The following is a 22469-nucleotide window of genomic DNA, read 5'->3' as shown; positions in this document are numbered from 1 at the left end:
AACTTGGAACATTCATGTGTATCATTTTTGTTGTATCATGATTTTTTTTTCATTCAATCATCCATAAGGGGCGCACCATTTGATTTCCAGGTGGGGACGAAAAAACTTCGCCCCCACTAGTGAAACGGAAAAAATTCACCTCCTGATGATTACCCCCCACTCTGTATAAAAGGTATACATTAAAAAAAAATTTTAAACCAATTGGCGGAAAAAGAACATTCTGCCTGATACAAACTCCCATGCCCCCCCCCAATAACCAAATGGTGCGCCCCTAAGTAATATTTATTATGCCCACCAATAATCGCAAGCATTTTTTCCTGAGGGTGTAAAATTTACAAAAATATCTAAAATTGGGTGATTTTTGCCGAAAATAATGGATTTTCTGTGGTTATTTAGCTGTCTGGGGGAATAAAAAATGGGGAAATCCCTCTTGCCCTCCCCCACCATGGACTGTCACTAATTGCTTGCATCTTTTTGACCTGTCAAAAATTTCCCCAGGCTCTAATAGGGGCTATCATTTTCATCGAAAGGGGGTCATAAATTTTTGAAAAGAAAAATAGGGGGTGTCATAATATTTTTGATGACCAAAATGTACATGTAGGGAGTCACAAGATGACCACAGATAGTGTGTTTATTTATTCAAAAATAAATTAGCTTGCTTAGGGGGTAAGGTGTATCGGTAGTAGGGGTCATAAAATTTTTGTTGCCGAAATAGGGGGCACAATTTTATTGATGCCGACATTTTGTATATTTGGGACCCCCCTAACGAATAAAAATGATAGCCCCTTATTTTAACCACCCTATTAAATGTTGAGTAATTACTTGCAAAAAAATGTTGAATTGCAAGTTGTATTTTTAATTTATCTTGAAACAACTGATTTTAGTCAGAACGTTTCAGAATTATCATTATCATGTGTATAGTCTATTTGCCCTTTTATTTAAAGTTATTAGTATTTTTTTTTTTTTTTTTACATGCACCCCTTCCCTGTAGTATTGAATATTCGTCACTTGGACGACCTTGGAACTGTCCAATCAAAAGCGATCGTCAAAAGGTCATGACCTGCTGTTTGTGGCAAAATCAAAACATGCTGCCGTCCGAAATGGCGAGATTTGACTGGGACCGATTGTGACTTCGATCAAATAAACCGTGGTCTGGAATTTCTTAAGAAGTCCTGGCTTAAAACTATGTTATTTTTCAGGACAAAACATATCAATCTTTGATATTCTGAAGTATAAATTTGTTGGGCAAAGTGGAACATTGTTTATTTACGACTGTTTTGCTACGGAAAAATACGAAATTTCGTATTTTCTGTAGCAAAAACAAAATATTGGAAAATATTTTTCAATTTTGTGAGGGGTAAAATCTCATTGAAAATATAATTTTTCTTCAGAATCATGTTCATAATCCCGGTTCATAATATGGTTAGATTGATGTTTTTAACTACAATCTGACATTTAAAACTAAAATAGTTCATGAAATACGAACATTTTGCATGACTTTCGGTCCGCGTGGAGGTCACCGAGTGTAGCGGTACTTCTCTGGTACAACATAAACAATCAGGGAAACAAGTCAACTGACGTCATCATAGTCTTGCTCGCGCATGCGCAGTTTGTGGTAAGTGTACAGTGAACTTGCAAAGCCAATTATCGTATTAGTCGGAAGTGGCTCTAATCCTATTTTGTTATGAATAGGCGGCAATGCACGTCAATCGTTTGAAGGGGACAGCGAGCGACCTCCTTCTCTCGTAGGAGTTATCTTGGTTGATAGCATTATTGTCACAATTAACTACGAGTTATCTTCAGTGGGATAGCAGCATTATTTTCACAATACTTCTTGCTTACTCCCTGCACGTATGAACTTACATAACTGTACATTACTAGGAGTTATCCACAAAGCATTATTTTTACAATTTACTAGAAGTTATCTTCAGTAGATAGCATTATGTTTACAATTTACTAGAAGTTATTTTTAGCAGATAGCATTATTTTCGCAATATTTTAGGAGTTATCTTCAGTAGATACCAGTATTCTCACAATTTACTAGGAGTTATCATCAGTGGGTAGCAGCATTATTTTCAAAATTTACTAGGAGTTATCTTCAGTGGATAGCATTAGTTTCACAATTTACTAGTATAGTTATTGTCAGAGGATGGCATTATTTTCACACTTCATAAGTAGGAGTTATCTTTAGTGGATAGTATTATTTTCACAATATACTAGGAGTTATCTTCAGTAGATAGTTCTCTACATGCTATACCGTCAGCGTATCAGATACAAGACTCTGCTTCTAAAGTTCAAGTGTCTTCACAATATGGCCCACACTTACTTGAGCGAGCTAATCTCGCGACAAAAGCCGAAGCTTACCCTACGTTCTTCATATCTCACACTTCTCGAAATACCAGCTGCTCCAAGGACTATCACATATGGCTCGCGAGCTTTCGCTTCAAATGCCCCATCATAATGGAACGAGATTCCTGAAGCAATTAGGAGCATCCAATCCATCAACCATTTCAAAAACCACTGAAGACTTTTCTGTTTAACCAGCACTTCAACTGACGTTGGTTTTATCCTTTGTATAACAGCGCTAAGAGGCTTTCTTGCACACTAGCGCTTTATAAATGTCTTGTATTATTATTATTATTATTATTATTATTATTATTATTATTATTATTATTATTATTACTAGGCGGTTACCCATATTTGGCTGTTCTCGGCTGGGCACGGTTACCTGGCTGATGGTAACTGTACCCATCATGTTTGATGCCCATATGACAGTTTTACTTATTTGACCTCAGATGACCCTGGTGACCCCAAAATGACCTTCCAAATATTTGGCTTTAAATGTTGACTGTACCCACCAAGTTTCATGCCCATACAACAGTTTTTACTAATTTGACCTCAGATGACCCATGAGTGACCTCAAATGACCTCAAAATGACCTTCCAAAATTTTGGCTCTAATTGTTGTCTATACCCACCAAGTTGCATGCCCATACGACAGTTTTTACTAATTTGACCTCAAATGACCTGTGGGTGACCTCTGATGACCCCAAAATGACCTTCCAAAATTTTGGCTCTTCATGTTGTCTGTATCCACCAAGTTTCATGCCCATACGACAGTTTTTAGTAATTTGACCTCAGATGACCCCTTGGTGACCTCGGATGACCCCAAAATGACCTTCCAAAATGTTGGCTCTAAATGTTGACTTGCCTACCAAGTTTCATGCCCATACGACAGTTTTTAATAATTTGACCTCAGATGACCCCCTGGGAGGGGGCCCCGGGGTCTGATGAACATAAACTTCTTCTTGCCAGGACAGAACTACACCCACCCACCAAGTTTGGGCCCTGTACGACCTACGACGGCCTTACACGACAGTTTTTAGTAATTTGACCTCAGATGACCCCTGGGAGGGGGACCCAGGGTCAGATTGCTTAACGAACATAAACTTCTTCTTGCCAGGACAGAACTACACCCACCCACCGAGTTTGAGCCCTGTACGACCTACGATGGCCTCACATTAGCAGTCACAGACAGACAGACAAACAGATCTACAGAGAATAGCGTATTATTATATAGATTATTATTATTATTATTATTATTATTATTATTATTATTATTATTATTGTCACAATTTACTGCAAGTTATCTTCAGTGGGATAGCAGCAATATTTTACCAATTTACTAGGAGTTATGTTCAGTGGATAGCATTACTTTTACAATTTACTATGACATTATTATATGTGACCGTCCAGGTCGAAACCCTCGTAAAGTCGGCCCCTGGTCAAATTTGTTTTCTTCCGTGTTTAGAAAATATATATCATAAGCTTTACAGTGATATATCATTTGACTTCAAACGATATCCAGAAGCGGAGTTATAACTTGTTAAACTTTGCTCCTTCAGTAAAAGGGTACATTATTTTGGCACTACATTATTTCTTTTTTCCACATTGCTGGTATTAAATATCAAATGGTCATAATTGGCGGTCACTTCAAATCATCCCAAACTGAACGAGGTTCAGGAATGTCCTCTCATTGTTAATTGTTGGTTAACCCATCACTTGAACAGGATTTAGCCAAAGCAAAAAAAGACTTAAGCTTTTTACTAATGCTATACATAAGTATAAGCTTATTATCCTCTTCAACAATAGGATTAAAGATTGGTGTTTGACTGGACTAAAATGAGAAACATGTCGGACAAATATTAGGGACATATGAATACAACCTCTATGCATATTTTGCACTGTAATTTACAATTTGCCGACTTTACGAGCGGTTTGAGATGGATGGTCACATATGGTCTTCAGTGCACGGGGAGTTTCAACTGTACTGATACTTCCATTGGAGAAACATCCCAACCACTTTTAAGTTTCTTAAAAGAAACGGCTACAGCAACATCAACGCTCTAGTTCGGGTCCTGCAGAATCAGCTGTTACACACACCTAAAAGCCAGCAAATATGAGGTGGACCTACAATCTTGGAAATAAGTTTTGGAACACTTTTGTGTCAAGAAAAAACTGCCACCCCTCCCCCCGTGCAATGTTGGGAAATGCCAATGACTTCAGCAGTTTTCCAAAGTGTTCCAACATTGATTGATGGGGAGACGGGAAGGGTAAATCATTGCTGTAAATGTCATGTTTGTTCAAAATAAAAATACACATCATTCCCATGATTATTGCATATTCTGACGGAATTACGACGGTGTTCCAAGTACTTTTTTCCAAGATTGCAGAGGACGTCAGAGTCCTCGACCGCGAAGCATGGTGGTACGAACGGGGAGTTAAAGAAACTATCTGGGTGGAGGCGGAACAACCATCCCTCAACCGTGGTGGAGGATTCAGAAACAACCTCTCACTCGACTGGGACAGAACCATAAGAACTCTACCTCACCAAATGACGTCACATGATGACGTCATCGGGACTAATGGTGTTTAACATCACAACCTAGCTGAAGGTCAGTGGTACTGTTCGCAACCAAGGTGCTCCAAGGTATGTTAGATTAATCTGGTTGGCTAGATTGAAATCATTCTCTCAATTTACTATGACATGTATCATAGTATACATAGGCGCTTTCGCCAAACGTTTGACAAACATTTTGCGAACACAAACGTTTGTCGAAACGTCGAAAATGTTTGACCAACTTTTTGTATCCTTGTCCGTTTATAGACCGGCAATTGTTTCCCAAACGTTTTAGTAGCAATGTATATTATAAGTGTTTGACAAACAATTAATACGTTTTGTTAATAATTTGTAAAAACTGTTTAATAGTTACTTTTTTAAACATTTCTCTTACGTTTTGTCAAGAAAATCATCAAATTGATGTTTGTAAATTTTCATCAAACAGACATTTTGACCAAAAATCACAATTTGAGTTTTATTTGCAATGTATCAATGAATTAAATAAATGTTTGGCAGACAATTATTAATAAATACGTTTTGTTAATAATTTGTTTGGCGAAAACAGCTGTGTAGGGGATAATTGATAGTAGGTTACGGGTGGGATATATTCCTCATTATATTGAATTTTTGTGGGAGATACAGATGCATAGGAAAAAAATGGAACCAATTCAAGTTTTATCCTTTGAGGTGTAAGGATGCCAAAAAACATTGGTTCACTAATGTAGGAAAACTAGCTCAAAAATCACCCAATAGCGCCCTGTACTAAATTGTAAGTTTTCACTCGTACACAGTTTATACGTCAATGATTCAAACATACACATGCATGAGGTCAGCCATCACTCGATCACCTGAGATCGCTGGGTTTATTATACACCACATTTCGCCATAATGCATTTTAGAAACGCTTGCTGTTAGAATAAGAAAAATTTTAATTGTAATTATTGCACAGGTCACGACGACCCTGTGACCTTTCCGGAAAAAGTCGAGTGGCAGGTTTTTCAAATAAATATTTTCTGTGTAAAAACTGTACCATCAGATAGGTAATGGAATATATGAACATTAACTGTACTTCTATCACAAAAATTTTTGATAACAACTTGCGTCACAATTGATCTAGTATAGAAGGTAGAGAATTTATTTCAATCTTATATACGCCATTTTTTTTTGGAATTAAGTGAAAATTAATTCTGTAAAACTGTAATTATTTCATGTAATTTTCACATTAGACCCGACAAAAGATTACCGTTTTGTTGTTATGATAATCTAATCTTTTGATTTCGTAAATAAAATTAGGGTCTAATGTGGATTTAGGATGCAAACTGGAACAATCCAATGCCTTGTCAAAAACATTTGCTTCAAAATGGAGTTCGGATGCACTTCGTAATACAACTTCCGCCACTGCGGGAAACCACATGCACAGCAGAGCACGTGGCCGATATCAAAATCGATTTTATGTATTGTGTATGTATATATAGCCCTCGTATTAATTGTCTCTATGCGCTTGAGAATTCAACAATATAAATAATGGTAGCTTTATTATAATACACATTAATGTTTTAAGCAGATAAAATTCCAAAATATGATGTAGTAATGAAGTTGGGATTTATTAATATTATATGTTTAAATTTTCATGATGACACTATCAAGTCCTTCGTGGTCGAGCGGTCTAAGGCGCTCGTTATATGGTATACGTGATAGCGGCGCAATGCAGCGTGGGTTCGAGCCCCGCCTCTGCCTATAAATTAAATGTCCACACTGTGTTAAATTTCCTTCTTTTTTAAATTTCATATTATGTTAGGGAAATGTGGCTGGGAGAATGTATGTATGACGAAGAGTGGTGTGGGTTTATTATAAAACTTAAATTTTACTGTAATCAAAGCACTTGGGCTTCTGAACATGGTATTTTAGAACACCACTGGGCATTACAATCATACAAAACGTAGAAATTCGATAAATATTGAGGGCGTCGCTGTTGACAAAATCACACGTTATAGCTTTAACCATCTTCAGTAGATATTATTATTAACATGATCTGAAACGTTCAATTGTTTTATAGATAGCATTATATAACGTATTTACTAGTTTTTAGTAGATATCATTGTTGACACGAGTTATCTTAAATATAGCATTATTGAAACGATTTACTAGGGGTTAACATCAGCAGGTATGATAATTAGCTATTGCGCAGTTGTAGAATCCAATGGCCATTATACTGCTGCATGGCGCTGAAGACAGATAAAGCAGATACCTATTAAAACAGGGCAAGGACGTATTCTTGAAGCTCGGTACCGACGCGTCTGAGGACAGCCATATACCTGTTCAAATGATATTATAAATAAGATAAATAAGTTCGACATATTTTCCATTAGTTTTTTTTTTACATACAACCAACAAACACAAAACGTTTTCAACATCATTAACAAATGGCTATAAAAGGTTATCAGAAAACGTTTAAATGTCGGGTATATAAAGGGTATAAAACGTTTTCAAAACAATAAAAAACATTTTTGATAACCTATCGCAAATATTTTACAAAATATTATTTCAGTGTTGACAAAATATTTGGCAAAAAATGTTTGTAAAAAATAGATTACAATAATATTTTGAAAACAGTTTTTACAATATTGTTACAGTGTGTTCTCATACAAAACGTTTTAAAACGTTTTCATGACCTTTATATAACCAAACACTTAATGTTTTAAAATCGTTTTTACCTGCACCAAACCCCAAAATATAACTTCTTTAAAGCGTTTTTACAACGTTTTTGTGTTTGCTGGCTGCACTTGATGTGCTTATTGTTAGTCAGTTTTTATAAAGTATGTTTTTCCATGATAAACTATGTATTATCGCAGTCAAGTAAGCTCAATCAATAAGGCGTTGGACTATGGTTCGAGAGGTTGCGGGTTCGAACCCTGGTGGTGCCTAGTACGCTCTCGTGAAAAGAAATTGAGTTAGCTTGAAATTCCCCTGGACAAAGAACTAACTGCTAATTGTCTCGTTGTAACCCGTACGAAACTCGGGGAGCTGATCCTGGTTGCGATGTTTATTTGTGGAATGTCTAAGGTGTGCGCTCTTGAAGCAGCAAAGTCCCTGATTTGTTGTTAAATGGTTTATGGAATGATGTGGGCCGTAGTGGTCAGCGACAACCTGTGAAGTGTGCTGAGGCTTGTGGATCAACGTCTAGGCGTTGTGCCTGTGCGTAGCGCACTATAAATCACTGCGCTTTTTTTTCCATAGCTTTATCATGTACAGGTATAAATAAAGTTTTAAAACATTCATTTTCATTCATAGTGGATTTTGATCCAAGCACAAAAAAAGAACCGTTCTATGTTATCGATTAAATTAACAATGCCTGATTTTAAGCTTCAATGTACAATCTTTTTTTCACAAAATATTTTACTTTTGTTTGATTTTCAAACATGAATTTTTTCGTTGGTATATGAAGTATTTACACCATGTCCCAACTTACATTTATTAAAATCAGTAAAAGTCATGATTGTATATAAATAATGAGTTGACCTCAATGTTTATCAACAAAGGCAAGGGACTGGCATATCGATATGCTTGTGTGAACTGCATACAACCACTATTATTACGACAATGAATCTTAATAGAGTTACACGGTAAAACGGTCAAGATAAAAACCGATTTTGCTTTCATTTTACCTCCTTGTCAAAGCTTAAAAATACATAGAAAACTTTCCTGACCGTTTCTATATACGAGTATTAACGTTTTTAATGAATGAAAAATCAAATTGTAAAGAAAATGTATTGCATTGACCTCCCTGGGGTGGTAACTTCATTTCTCAAAAAAAATGTATGATATGCCCTTTTGTCATGGTGGAGCAGTATGGATCAGGGGGTATCAGTACATATGGCAATTTACAGGGACGTGCTGCTGAAATCCGTCTCATTTTCGGTCTTCTGATCTTTTGGGTGTGTGAATGTGAATATTTTTATACAGATGGGTATTTTTCTTTTCTCTCAAAATGTTCTCAAATTTCAAACATTCAAACACATATACAAAATGTGGCCCAAGATCTGGGCTTCAGGGTATATCCATTAACGTCACTAACCAAACTAAACATGAGTAGGTCAGATTAGGGCAACCTTCTGTTTATAGGCCTACAAACCTGAATGAAAAGATCGGCTTGTCTTGCTTATTATAGTCCGTGTGGATAACGTTGGCCCAGATGATTCCATATTCCTCTCCGAAGTCAATGGGTTCAGAACGTGAATGATCGGTGTCGGGATTTGCAATCAAGAAGTCTCTAATTTGTTGTGCTCTGGCTAAGATACAGAATGAAAATGCACATGGGTATATTAAAGTTGTGTAACATGGCCCCAAAGCGCAAACAGAGCAACATTAAAAAACATCAAAATTAACTCATTTCAGCCTCTTATTTCCCAAAATCATCCACGACTCATTTTCAGCCAGTAATTATAGACCATTGATTTTATGACAATGCTGTTACGTAATCAAGTGTGTGATATAATTTACATGTGTTGTTTGAAAGACTAAGGTACAGTGTTTATGTGATCATAGAGAAAAGCCATGGAAATAATCCATATGGGATCACAAGTCCACTTGTCATTACATACTGACCGACCCTCGTACAGTTTTAAGCCTAAATAATATGTCATTGACGGATACGTCCTGCCGCTTGCCGCAGTAGCAGGCATAAGTGCTATAAGGGTACGAGTTCGAGCACCAGCGGTGTCTATTTCGGTTCTCTTGGATAATTTGAGCTACCTTGGAATTCCTTGATCCACTGGACAAGATAATTACTCCTAATTGCCACTGTCTACTCATACGAAACCCGGGGAGCTGACCCTGGCTGCGATGGTTACTAATATGTAGAGTGACTAGGGTTCTGCGCCTGTGGGCCTATAGAGCTACGTCCCGGTTGTCGAAATGTGTGTCTTGTGCCATACATGTAGGACATATGTCGGTTTTGTTAGTATGTATATGAATTATTAACATTAGTTAGAATCAGTCAGTCGACTGGTTACAGTTACTTATATTTACCGACTGGTCCGATAGCAGGCTTCTGACCATCAAGGACCAATATGCAATCTTCAGTAAATAAAGCTTCTAAACCTTTGAAATCTCTTGCCGATATCAAAGCCGATTTTCTTAAGAAGAAATCTTCAATCTCTGTTGCGAGGCTTGTGGAAGGCTTGGAAACTGCACTAAGGAAAGATTGGCTCCCTTTGATATGTATGAATAAATAACACACCGAAATATTACAATTTATAGGGGATGATTGATAATTAACACAAACAAGGTATGTATATTACTTTAAAATAGACTAACTTGAAAGAAAAGGGTTTGACGTGATAGTATTACACGATTACTTAAATTTACTTTCATTATAAACAAAGATTACCTGGACAGGCAAACTGATCTACTCCCTCAGCAATGCATTTCTCCAAGCATCCCATCCTCTTTAATGAATCATCGGGATTCGTGAAGCAGTCTTCACAAATTGCCTCACATCGTTGCTCATCCGTCTCACTCCTGACGTTTCGATATGATACACTCTGCACTCTGTAGATCATCGCAGTAATCCAGAAGATGTGATGCAGTTCCATTTTTCTTCTTTTTTACCTAAAATATGAGTAGAATGCGTTGATTCTATTATTCCTTTTCAAATGGTTGAACCCCACTCCCCATTATAACAAGAAAACCGATTCGCAACATAGACCCTGGACAGGGGAGCACAATCCCTTATGTCTATACTTAGAAATGCCAAAGAATTGGGCACATTTCGCGGCGTACTATCATTGCCAATTCTAATTAAACTTCTCGGATCATGCCCGCGTAAAACAAAATCGCAAAAGTGATCACACTTCGGATCCTTGGGTCTAATAAACGATGAATGAAAAAAGTTTATGTTGTAGTAGCAATAGGCTTATTGATAATGATTATTAACTCTCTCTCCGTGAGGGTGTCGTCTGCTGACGACAAGTTTCATTTTTTAATGCAAAAATTTCAGAATTGAAATTTTCATGACCATATTGGGAATCAGCATGCAAAATGCATTAAAATGAAGCCTAGTATTGGTTCAATGGTTCTCATGATAGCTCCTGATATTTTGAGAGTACGTAGAACATTAATAATAATATTATAACGATAATTTTATATAGCAACTATAACTCACCGATGCTTGCAGCTTAGACCCAAATGGAGAAATGATCCTGAACTGAAATGATTCTTTTTAATTATCATAATCAATTTAACTTGAAACGTGTGTTATTGCACAATTTGCATCTTATTAATAACAAATAATTTGCATCTCATTAATAACATCACAATATAATATAAGAATGCCACATGACACTCTAGGACATCTGTCAACATGGTCAAGGGGCTAAATAAGTGCGTGCTGGTTGTAACATCAGGCCCGTAAGCATGATTTATTGAGGAACTTCCAAAAAATTAACATTTTTCGACAAACTAGCAAAAAGTGGACCTCTGTTTATTTTTTTAAGGCTGGCCGTGGCGTAAGGGCCTGGTCAACATGGTCATTGGGCTAAATAAGCGAATATAGCTATTAGTGAATTCATGAGGTTGTATGTGTAAATTATGGTTATGGTGTTACTGTGATATTTTAACACTAAATGGCTAATGTTTTACATGTGAAATACATATTATATGCTAATAACAACTTATATAAATAAACAGTAAGTGAGGGGAAATCGGCGACGCCTCCCATACATCGAAAAACTTTTCTCCGTGGCGCAAAGTACCACGGGCTACACACAAATTTGCTACCATTTTATCTTGCTACGTCTTATCTTGCTACGCACCATGTGATTAGGCGACTGTTGTTTAATGCTAATAAACAATATCTTGTATTCAGTATATTTTCATTATATATCAATATTGACCACATTTACTATGAGTTATCTTCAGTAGATAGCATTGTAGGTATATGATAATGAACTATTTAGCAGTTGTAGAATCCAATGGCCATTATGCTGCGGTATGGAGGTGAAGACAAATAAAGCAGATACTTATTGAAACAGGGCTATGGCGAATTCTTGAAGCTTGGTACCGACACGTCTGAAGACAATCATAAACCTGAGATTATAAATAAGATAGATAAGTTCCACATTATTGTTACTAGTTTTTTGAGCTAAGCTCCAAAAATAAATCAGCTCTATGTTATCGATTTAATGAGCAATACCTGAATGTCTTAAGCCATAATGTAAAAAAAAAAAAATTTTAACTTGATTTTTTCCTTGTTATATTTGAAATATTTGCACATATTCCAACTTACACCTATTAGAATCAGCAATAGTCATGTTTGTATATACGTGTTGACCTCAATCAGCGTGTTTATTCGCCGTAGAAGTGACATAAAAATTGGATTAACTACCATAGCAATAGATGAATGCAATTTTTGAATAGATTGCCCTACACTACAAGCAGGTTGCAGTCATCACCTGCGTATGTCTGTAATCACAGATTGAATACAATACCGCTCTTTTCAAAGATACTTATCTTACAGGTGCGAGTAATTAGCGTTTTTTTGACATCTATGGTTCAATGCATAGGTACCGCGTGAACGTTGTAGTACAGGGCGATATATTCAAAATTGTATTCATCTATTGCTATGGTAGTTAATCCGATTAATTACGTCACTTCTATGGCGAATAGTGAATATGCTGAGTTTTGAGTACATCGTGTACGATATTCCTTGTATGTATACCAAAATTCTTGCTGTCTCGAAGCAGAATTTATTTCTGCGCATTATGACACCTCATTTGTTACAATGGTCTAAATATTGATGTCGCAGTGTACATTTAAATGAAAGTAACCCAAGATTTGAACGTTGCAGCAAAGTCCTATTGCCTTGTGTTCTGTATCCTTGAAATTAAATGTTTTGGCGCTCATTGGAATATTCTATAAAAAAAAAGGAAGGTTTTATTTCAAACTCAAATCGTGACCCGCAGGTCAAATTGCTAGAATTGTACATTAAACACACCCAAACAGACACAATGCAATTTGCAGGCAGCAGCTTAATCAGCGCCAATATTGCAACATTGAAACAAACAACTATACAAACATCCAATCCAACCCAACCACATCTCCCAGTTAGGCAATCCCTCATTTCAATATATAGTTTTGGTTTCTCTATTGTTCAGAAACCAAAAATCAAGGGATTAAAATGTGGAGATGAACTGGTATGCAATCATAACACTATTGTGCTGGGAGGACACAAGAGGGTATATAAAGGCCTATAACCATACGTATATAATAGCCTATTGTGCTAACATTTTCATTATCGATATCTATCAACGCGGACGACTTTTGATGATCTCTGCCGTAGATGGCACACTTCCATGACACCATAAAATTACACCCAAGTTATGCATAGACATCATGTGCATATATTGAGGGGTGGGGGTGGGGGTGTTTTGTTTATTTGTCTGAAATATAAACGATGCATGATGATGTAGATGATTTGATTATGAATTAGATTATTCCCCGGAAAGCACAACCCATACCTCTTACCTATGTTCCCTCCGCCACCTATATATAACCTCCTCCCCCCCTCCCCACACTCGATATCGACTCTTCCCTATTATTCCACTCCACTCTTGAGCCCCCTCTCCCCCTCCTTCCCTTCCCACTTCCAATGCTCTCTCCCCTCTGTTTCTCTTTCTCCCTTACCCTTACCCCCTCCCCCTCACACACACATAGGCCTACCCTCTTTCCCTGGCGATCTCTTCTATCTCTCTCTCTCTATTCTCCAATAAATAAATTGAATAAAAGTTAGTTTAAACCAGCTTTCTATGATATTGATCTTCCGTCATGCGACATGCACATAAATAGAGTTGTGTATAATATAGTGTTTATAACACTGAAGTCATAATCTGTCAAGTGCCTATTGTAATGTCTGTGGAAATATTTCGATGGTCTATATATTTTCACAGTGAAATCAGCTTAGGCTAATTCGTAGTCTCAAGTCAATGCTTTCAAACTAAATCAATGCTTTCAAATGTAGACTGCTTTGTTCGACTTCTCTGCTCGTGAATATTGCACTGCGAAATTTAAACATTTCTTTTGTATACTTAGAGTAGGTATCTTCAAATCAAATAATTTTATGATCCACACCACTTATAAGAAACTGAAACCAAAACCGAAACTGACTGACACAAATGTTCGGTTTTAAACAAAAGGTAGAAACAATGAGTTCGATATCTTATGATTCAAGTGGTTAGGCAGGACAATAGGAAACCACGTGACCAAAACCAAAACTAAAACTAAAACTATATATTTGAAATGAGGCAGTGTCATCGCCTCGATATCTTCATGGCAGTAATCGCCATGGTAGATTCCCTCATTTCAAATATATAGTTTTGGTTTCTCTTTTGTTCAGAAACCAAAAATCAAGGGATTAAAAAGTAGAGCTGATCTGATCTACAATCATAACACTATTATGCGGGAGGACACAGTATAGGGTATATAACCAGAAGTATACAATAGCCTATTGTGCTAACATAATTATTATCATGATTGATATCGGAAATCTATCCCGCGGACGACAGTTGATGCTCTCTGTCGAAGGTAGGTGGCATATTACACTCACGAGTTCTAGGCCTAGAAATCATATACATGCGCGTATACTGAAGGATGGGGTGGGGTGGGGAATTTGTTTGTTTGTATGAAACATAAACGATGCATGGAGATGATTTGATTATGAATTAGTTTATTATCCCCAGGAAGCACAACCCATACCTCTTTAAGGGGAGGGCTGCCCTCCCTATATAACCACCTCTTTCCTAAATTACCCTTTCCCCTCCTCCTCCCCTACATTCGATATCTTCATCTCGAGCTCTCCTCCCCTTCTCTTTCACTTCCAATGCTCTCGCTCATATGTTTCTCTCTCTCCCGGCCCATATCCCCTTGCCCTCCACCCCCCCCACACACACACACACACTCCAATCTTCTCCCCTCTATCTTCTACTTTTTGCAGTAAAAATTGCTTCAGTAAAAGTCATTAGGTTATTAGAGGTCATATAATGGCCTTCCATCGATTCTGGTACATGGGATTAAGGACATGAATCGATTTTGTTTATAGCACCTATACAATTACAGTAGTGGCTCCTTTTGTAATGTCGAATGCAAATATTTCGATGGTCTATATATTTTCACAGTGAAATCAGCTTAGGCTATTTCGTAGTCTCAAGCCAATGCTTTCAAACTAAATCAATGCTTTCAAATGTAGACTGTTTTGTTCGACTTCTCTGCTCGTGAATATTGCACTGCGAAATTTAAACATTTCTTTTGTATACTTAGATCAGGTAACTCGAAAATCCTGTAATTTTATTCGTCACACCACTTATAAGAAACTGAAACCAAAACCGACACTACCTGTCACAAATGTTTAGTTTTAAACAAAAGGTAGAAACAAAGAGTTCGATATCTTGTGATTCAAGTGGTTAGGCAGGACAATAGGAAACCACGTGACCAAAACCAAAACCAAAACTAAAACTATATATTTGAAATGAGGCAATGAGGATAAAGTGCCTTGCCCAAGGACACAACACGTTGGCACGAGCGGGTCTCAGCATATTCACTATTCGCCGCAGAAGTGACGTAATTAATCGGATTAACTACCATAGCAATAGATGAATACAATTTTGAATATATCGCCCTGCACTACAACGTTCACGCGGTACCTATGCATTGAACCATAGATGTCAAAGAAACGCTAATAATAATTCTTCTTATTTCGTGAATTTGGAGGTGGTCAAAACATGTAATAATCAATTTAAAAAAGTGTCATTATTCACATCAGTGGTCACTGTTTACTTAATCCCATATTAAAACATTAATTCACTGTTTTCTGTGACCAAGAAGGTGACAAGAAGTGGAAGACCTAGGGTTACATCTCCCAATCAGTAAATTTGGAATTTGACTTTACCACTGAAATGACAACTTGGGCCATTTAGGACCTTGTTAGTGAGAAAACAATATTGAAATTTTCATTTTTCAATTTGACATTACGTGAATTAATGATCAGTTGGTCACTGATGTGAATAATGACAATATTGTTATCACATGTCGTGATCGCCTCCAAATACATGAAACAAAAAGAATAATCCAACGAGAGCTGAACAGAATTCCTTCAATGTATACTGAATACAAGGCAATAGGATTTTGCTGCAACTTTCAAACCTTGGGTTACGCTGCACACCGTCATCGTCCCTATATCTTCGTGTTAAAAATTGCCGTGATAGTACGATGAATCCTCACGTTTTTCAACAACTACGCATGGTGATTTTGTTCGAGATAGGCCGTGCGACTCAGGCTAAGCATACAATTTGAGATTTTGAGAGCCTGCCACACTGTTTCTATTCTATGTTTTACGATTTTCGCATGATCAATATATGGCTGGCCGTAACCGCCACAACGTGGAGCTGCTACGCGTAATACTTTTCGCTTCGCGGAGCTAAATTGACCAATCATGTTAGGTCTTTTCATTACGCGGAGCCAGTGGATGCATCCTCGTTCCAGAGAGAGAAAACTCTTGCGAAAATTAATGTTTACTATGGGGATTTTAAATGAATCGATTGTTAATAAACCACGACCAGTTGTACAGGATCAATACCATTGTTTGATTAGTGTATAGTCAATGTTACCTTGCATGCATGTGTCATGTGTGTGGCGTGTTTGTTTGTTTGTTTGTTTGTCTACTGTGTCAGGCCAGGATCACTGACACCCACGGTACTGATACTCTTATACTATCACGGTGATCATATTTTTGAATGTTGTTGACTTTAAAATAATCATGATGCAGTCATGTCTACAGTAGAACTCACCACGACCTTTGAAGGACTTAAACCCTATTAAAAGCTATTAAACCAAGATAACACTCAATGAAAACAGCTCAACTATGTTACATCAGATCTTCTCTGGTTAAATACACACTGCACTTGTGTCTGTTTTACCTGTGCAATGAGCAATGAGCTGGTATTATAGTTTCAGTTGGGTGAACGATTATAAAGCGAACGCAAGGTAACAATACTGTGCGCTTTTGTTTACGAAATGAGACAATAGTCTGCTTATTGTTAACCAGCGTTCTTGAAAATGAGAAGCTTAATGACTTAACACGGTTTAGAAATAATTTCTTCATATTTTTTGGTACAAAAGTACCAATATTTTCAAATACCTAAATTAGCTAAAAATTTAGGACATGTTACAAAACTATATTTTCTAGAATTTCAGAGAATACTTTAAATATTGGCCGGTTATTTTTTACACAGTGACGTCAACTAGGCAATGGCCTATACTTCTAACATACACTATTTGTAGAGGTCACGCGTCAATGGTGAGCGCACTGAGTATTGTGTATAGGAAAACGGACAGTAACTACAGTATGTATGGCCTACTACTAGTAGGCATGTCCACTAAAAATTGAAGTACTTTTAAATTGATTCAGACCTAACTTATTGGCTGGGAATTGATGAAAGAAACATTTTGGCGTTTAAATAATCTTAATCGGACGTTTCATTCCAGAGATATGGCCTTTTGGGTGTTACGGTTTTATATAGGGCTGCTCGAACATGTTAAAAAGTTAAAGTCAAAAAAGGATTACTAACAGAAAGTGCAATTTTAAGGTACTTTTTCTTAATGTATTTATTAACTAGCGTTATCTGGAACATTATATTTGCTTATAACAACATGAAAATAAGATCATCCTGAAAATTTAATCGATTTTGTTGACATACAACAAAAAATATAAGACCTCAAAACCCATGGTTTGTTTGATGAAACCGCAAGCATGATCATAGATGGCCGCCATGGAAAATATCTCCATAGAAGAGATGAACAATAAGTGCATTATTTCAAATGAATGGCGGTAGTCTTAAACATTGTTCAATCTTTTACGGTCAGCACATTTTATCTTCAAAAATTATTATATTTCATCATGGCATAAGTTTGGTAATATTAATCACTACCAATTTTGAGAAATTTGCTCCAACTCAAAGGTTATCTTTAATACATTGAGCAATACACTGTGTGTGCATGGAAGCCATGATGGATAGCATATGAAATGGACATGTAGTGAGAAGTGCATGATTTGAGATGATGGGCCGCGGTAGGCTTAAATATTCTTAAATTTCTTAACATCCTGTACATTTAGTCTTCAAAAATAGTTACATTTTATGACTATGTAAGTTTGCTTGTCTGATTCACTCCAAATTCGGAAATAATTGCGTTTGAACACCTGATGCACGGAATGGTGTCACTTCAACCTGTTGTAGTTCTCATCTCATTAAATTTTTAATTAAAAAAAGTTGATCTCTGCATGGAGGACGGTCCTCTCTATTTACTGACCAATCAGGAAAAAATTTGGTTAATGTTTTCCGGTGGAATCAGGAATTTCTTGAAACACTCTGATATAGGCCTACATTTGGATCAAAAACAAGTATGTACGCCATTTAACAGGCCTGGGATTTCTTGTATCGATCAGTTTCTCCATAGACAATACGAGTGTGAGTGCACGCACACAGTAAATGAAAAATCGTTCTAGTGGAAACTGTATGGACAGTGGGCATCCCTACTACTAGTATATAAAGTAAATCCGAACTGGTTTGCAGTTTGCTGAAGGTCGAAATCCGCAGGCCACACCGCGCAAGTTATACAAATTAGCTCCCGGCGATACACTGCAGATCGCAGAACTGTGTGCATGGTTTACCACCACTCTGCCTAGCTATATAGTTATGTACAATACTGTATGAGTCCCGGTATGAGTTTCTTATGAGTGCATGTCCATCTTAATAATAAGTCGGTTCGTACTTTTCATAAACTACTTTTTGAATCATAACTTTCGTGACCGAGGATATCTTGCAACTACGTGACGCTCGTCTGGCAAATTCTTAATGAATAAATTCGCTTCACGTAATGAGTAAGTCGTACTTGATTGGTCAGTTTTACCTCCGAGTAATGAAAAACTCTAACATGATCATGATTGGTCAATTTGGCTCCACGGAGCAAAAAGTCAGCTACGTGTAGCAGCTCCACGTTGTGGCGGTTGCGGCATACAATATCAGTATCCCATATGATATTTCTATTGCAAGAAAATTTTATTTGTTGTCAGATAAATCACAGGTTTTATCTTAATTACACTAACTGGAAATTAAATGCACTAATTAGTGAGGACCGGTATTTTGCTGTGGATATGTTTAACTGCAATTTTGCGGTAAACTTTTGAAATCCTGGGTAAAAATTGTGATCATTTCAACTCTTTGAGAAAATAATTATATAAAGGAATGCATGTAGAATCAAGGTGCAATACAATGTACATTATTGACACACTATCACTCTCTTTATCTACGTCAATAATAGAATATCGATTTCAATCGAATTGAATACATTGCTCAGTTTTGAGTTTGTAGTTGACTACTAAGCGACCTAAGCGATCGATTGCTAGCCAATCAGATAGAACTCCTTTTCTTGCGTTCGGTGAAATACCACTCGCCCGTCGCTCACCAACGGAGTATTAAATTTATATTTATCGTATAGGACGTCGACACTGTGACATCAATATTGGGACGATCGCAACAAATGAGGCGTCATAATGCGCAGAAATAAATTCTGCTTCGAGACAGCAAGAATTATGGTATACATACAAGGAATATCGGCGTGTTTATAGTGCTTATAGCCTCCTTTTTGCGTGTGAATGTGCACATGTCTATATGTGTGTGTGGGGATGTGTTTTTGTATTTTTTTTTTTCAATTTCAAGTATTCAAACACAGATTCAAAACATTTCCAATCTCTCGGTTCACCGCCATAATCAAACCAAACCTGAGTAGGTATATCCCCACCCCATTCCCGGTTTTAGGCCTACTAACCTCAATGAATCGATCTTGACGTCTTGCTTATTATAGTCAGTGTGAATACCTTCGGCCCAGATTATTCCATTTTCCTCACCGAAGTCAATGGGATCACAACGCACATGATCGATGTCGGGATTTGCAATCAAATAGTCTCTCATTTGGTGTGCTCTGGCTGAGATATAGAATAAAAAGCACATGCGTATATTAAACTTGGTATATTAATAAAACGCCTTTTCCAATGGCTTCAAAGCCCAACCAAGAGGAAAATGCTATCCGCCAAGCGGGTCTTCGTTGTCTTCTGGGACGATCTTTTATTCACAGTGAGGCAGAGGCCATTCAGAGACTCAAATACAATAATTTACAGATTAAATTTACAGCAGCATTCCCCAAGTCATCAAAATTGAGATCTTCACATCTAAAAAAAATCATATAATTATTTATCATAACTTATATTACATTTTAGCCTGAATAATATCATTGACGGGTACGTATTGTCGCTTGCCGCAGCATCAGACGACACGGTAGTCTGACAGGTGCACAAGTGCTAATGGGGTAAAAGTTCGAGCGGCGTAAATATCTATTTCGGTTCTCGTGGACAATTTGAGTTACCTTGATATTTCTAAATCCTGGGCAAAGAAATTACTGCTAATTGTGCCAGTCTACTCGTATGAAACTCGGTGAGCTGATCCTGACCATTATGGTTACTAATATATGACGAGTGACTAGGATTCTGCGCATGTGGGCCTAAATAGCCGCCTATAAAGTTGCGCTATATACCCGTGGCTAAGGGTCATCAATAGACCTATACATGAACATGTATGGATGGACATATGTTGGTTTTTGTTATAGTACGTAAAATTAGTTACGTTACTTGGGGCCAGTCTACTACATAGTTGAATAGTTACTTAATATATTTACCGACTGGTCTGATAACAGGCTTCTGACCATCAAGAACTAATATGGAATCTTCAGTCATTAAAGATTCTAATCCTTTGAAATCTCTTGCCGAGAACAAAGCCGATTTCCTAACGAAGACATCTTCAATCTCTGTTGCGAGGCTTGTAGAAGGCTTGGATACGTCACTAAGGAAAGATTGGTTCCCTTTGATATAAATTAATAAATAACACAAACCGAAGTATTACAATTTATAGGGGCTAACGTTAACGTTAATAAAATAACTTGAAAGAAAGGGTTTGACGTAATAGTATTACACGATTTAATACTTTCATTATAAACAACGAATTGCCTCACATCGCTGCTCATCAGTCTCACTCCTGACGTTTCGGTATGATACACTCTGCACTCTACATATCATCGCAATAATCCAGAAGATGTTGTTCAATTCCATTGTTCTTCTGTTTAAGAAAAAAATGTATGAATTGAGTAACCTTTGAGTAGAATGCGTAGATTCTATTTCTCCTTTCAAAACGGTTGACCATCCATACAATTTCAACTAGAAAATTGATAGACTTGGTCTATTTTTGAAATGTGCTTATTTAAGCATCAAGCGGCAAGTTCGCGTAAAAGCTGGCAACCAAATCATTTTGGTTCATTCGGGTATGCTGAATTAAAACATCTTGTCTGCCAAGCTATATTGGAACCCCGATACCCTCAAAAAAGACCCCCCAAATTACACCCTTGCGCCTTGAATGGTGAATGATACGTTATACCTAACTCATTTTGGTCAATCTTTTTATAACATTGTAATTTCTTCATATTTTTTTAATATTCTCATTGAAGAAGGGTCAAGAAATGTTTTTGGATTTTTCCCCATTTTACGAACGAATATTGTGATTTTTTTTTAATTTAATTTTAATTTTCTTATATATTTTTCCATATTATAGCACGTATATATTTTTTTAGATAAATTGGCACTGCGAACAAACGGCAACAAAAATAGGCTGTATAGGTCTATGCCTAAATTACTAAGTTATAAGAGGTGTGCGACATTTGCTGCTCTAGCAACTAACCTAGTGACCTAAAGTATTGGGTCATGTCACGATGTTGTTTTCTGAGGCATTATGTCCAGGTTGCTCAATTTAACATATACGTATCCTTAATGCTGTTGAGATTTTACAAGGATGGCGCTCTCACATTTCTAAGAATCCAAAAGCGCCATTAGGCGAACGTTTACGGTATAGACGAATCCAACGAGCCAAGTCATGGTCAGGATTTGGTCGGCCATCTTTGGGTAGCCGCTAGCACCAACCTGGTGTTTTGAGCGCCCCATTGTGCAAATAAAAGCCGCCTAACACCTAGAGAAGATGCAAGGACGAGGAGGGTTAATAGAATAATATATATACAATAGAGATAATTCCGCAGGTAATCCCGTCGCATCTATTCATACATAGTCCTTTTGTTCGCAAGTAGGCCTACATCCATTTGTAGCGTTTGATATGGTGTAGTTAATCCGAATATTATGTCACTTCAACAGCGAATAGACCATGTAGAAGCTGTGTGTTTTGCCGAAGGGAACTATAGGTCCTATTGTGTTGTAAACTTTAATCATTCTTTTGTCTACCTGTGTTTTCGCGGAAGGTGTAAAACGGGTGATGGAATGCAGTTTAAAATTTCCGCCAAGGCCGAATCATTTCACATTTTGGGTGCATTGTAGCCGACGGCTACCCAACTAAAGGCTGCTAGTCAGGTGTAGGAATGCGTGTATTTGGATTCGTCTATACCCTTTATATAACCCGACATTTAAACGTTTT

This window comes from Amphiura filiformis, chromosome 7 (assembly GCF_039555335.1).
Source record: "Amphiura filiformis chromosome 7, Afil_fr2py, whole genome shotgun sequence".
Classification (NCBI taxonomy): Eukaryota; Metazoa; Echinodermata; class Ophiuroidea; order Amphilepidida; family Amphiuridae; genus Amphiura; species Amphiura filiformis.
Note: the sequence above shows the minus strand (reverse complement) of the source record.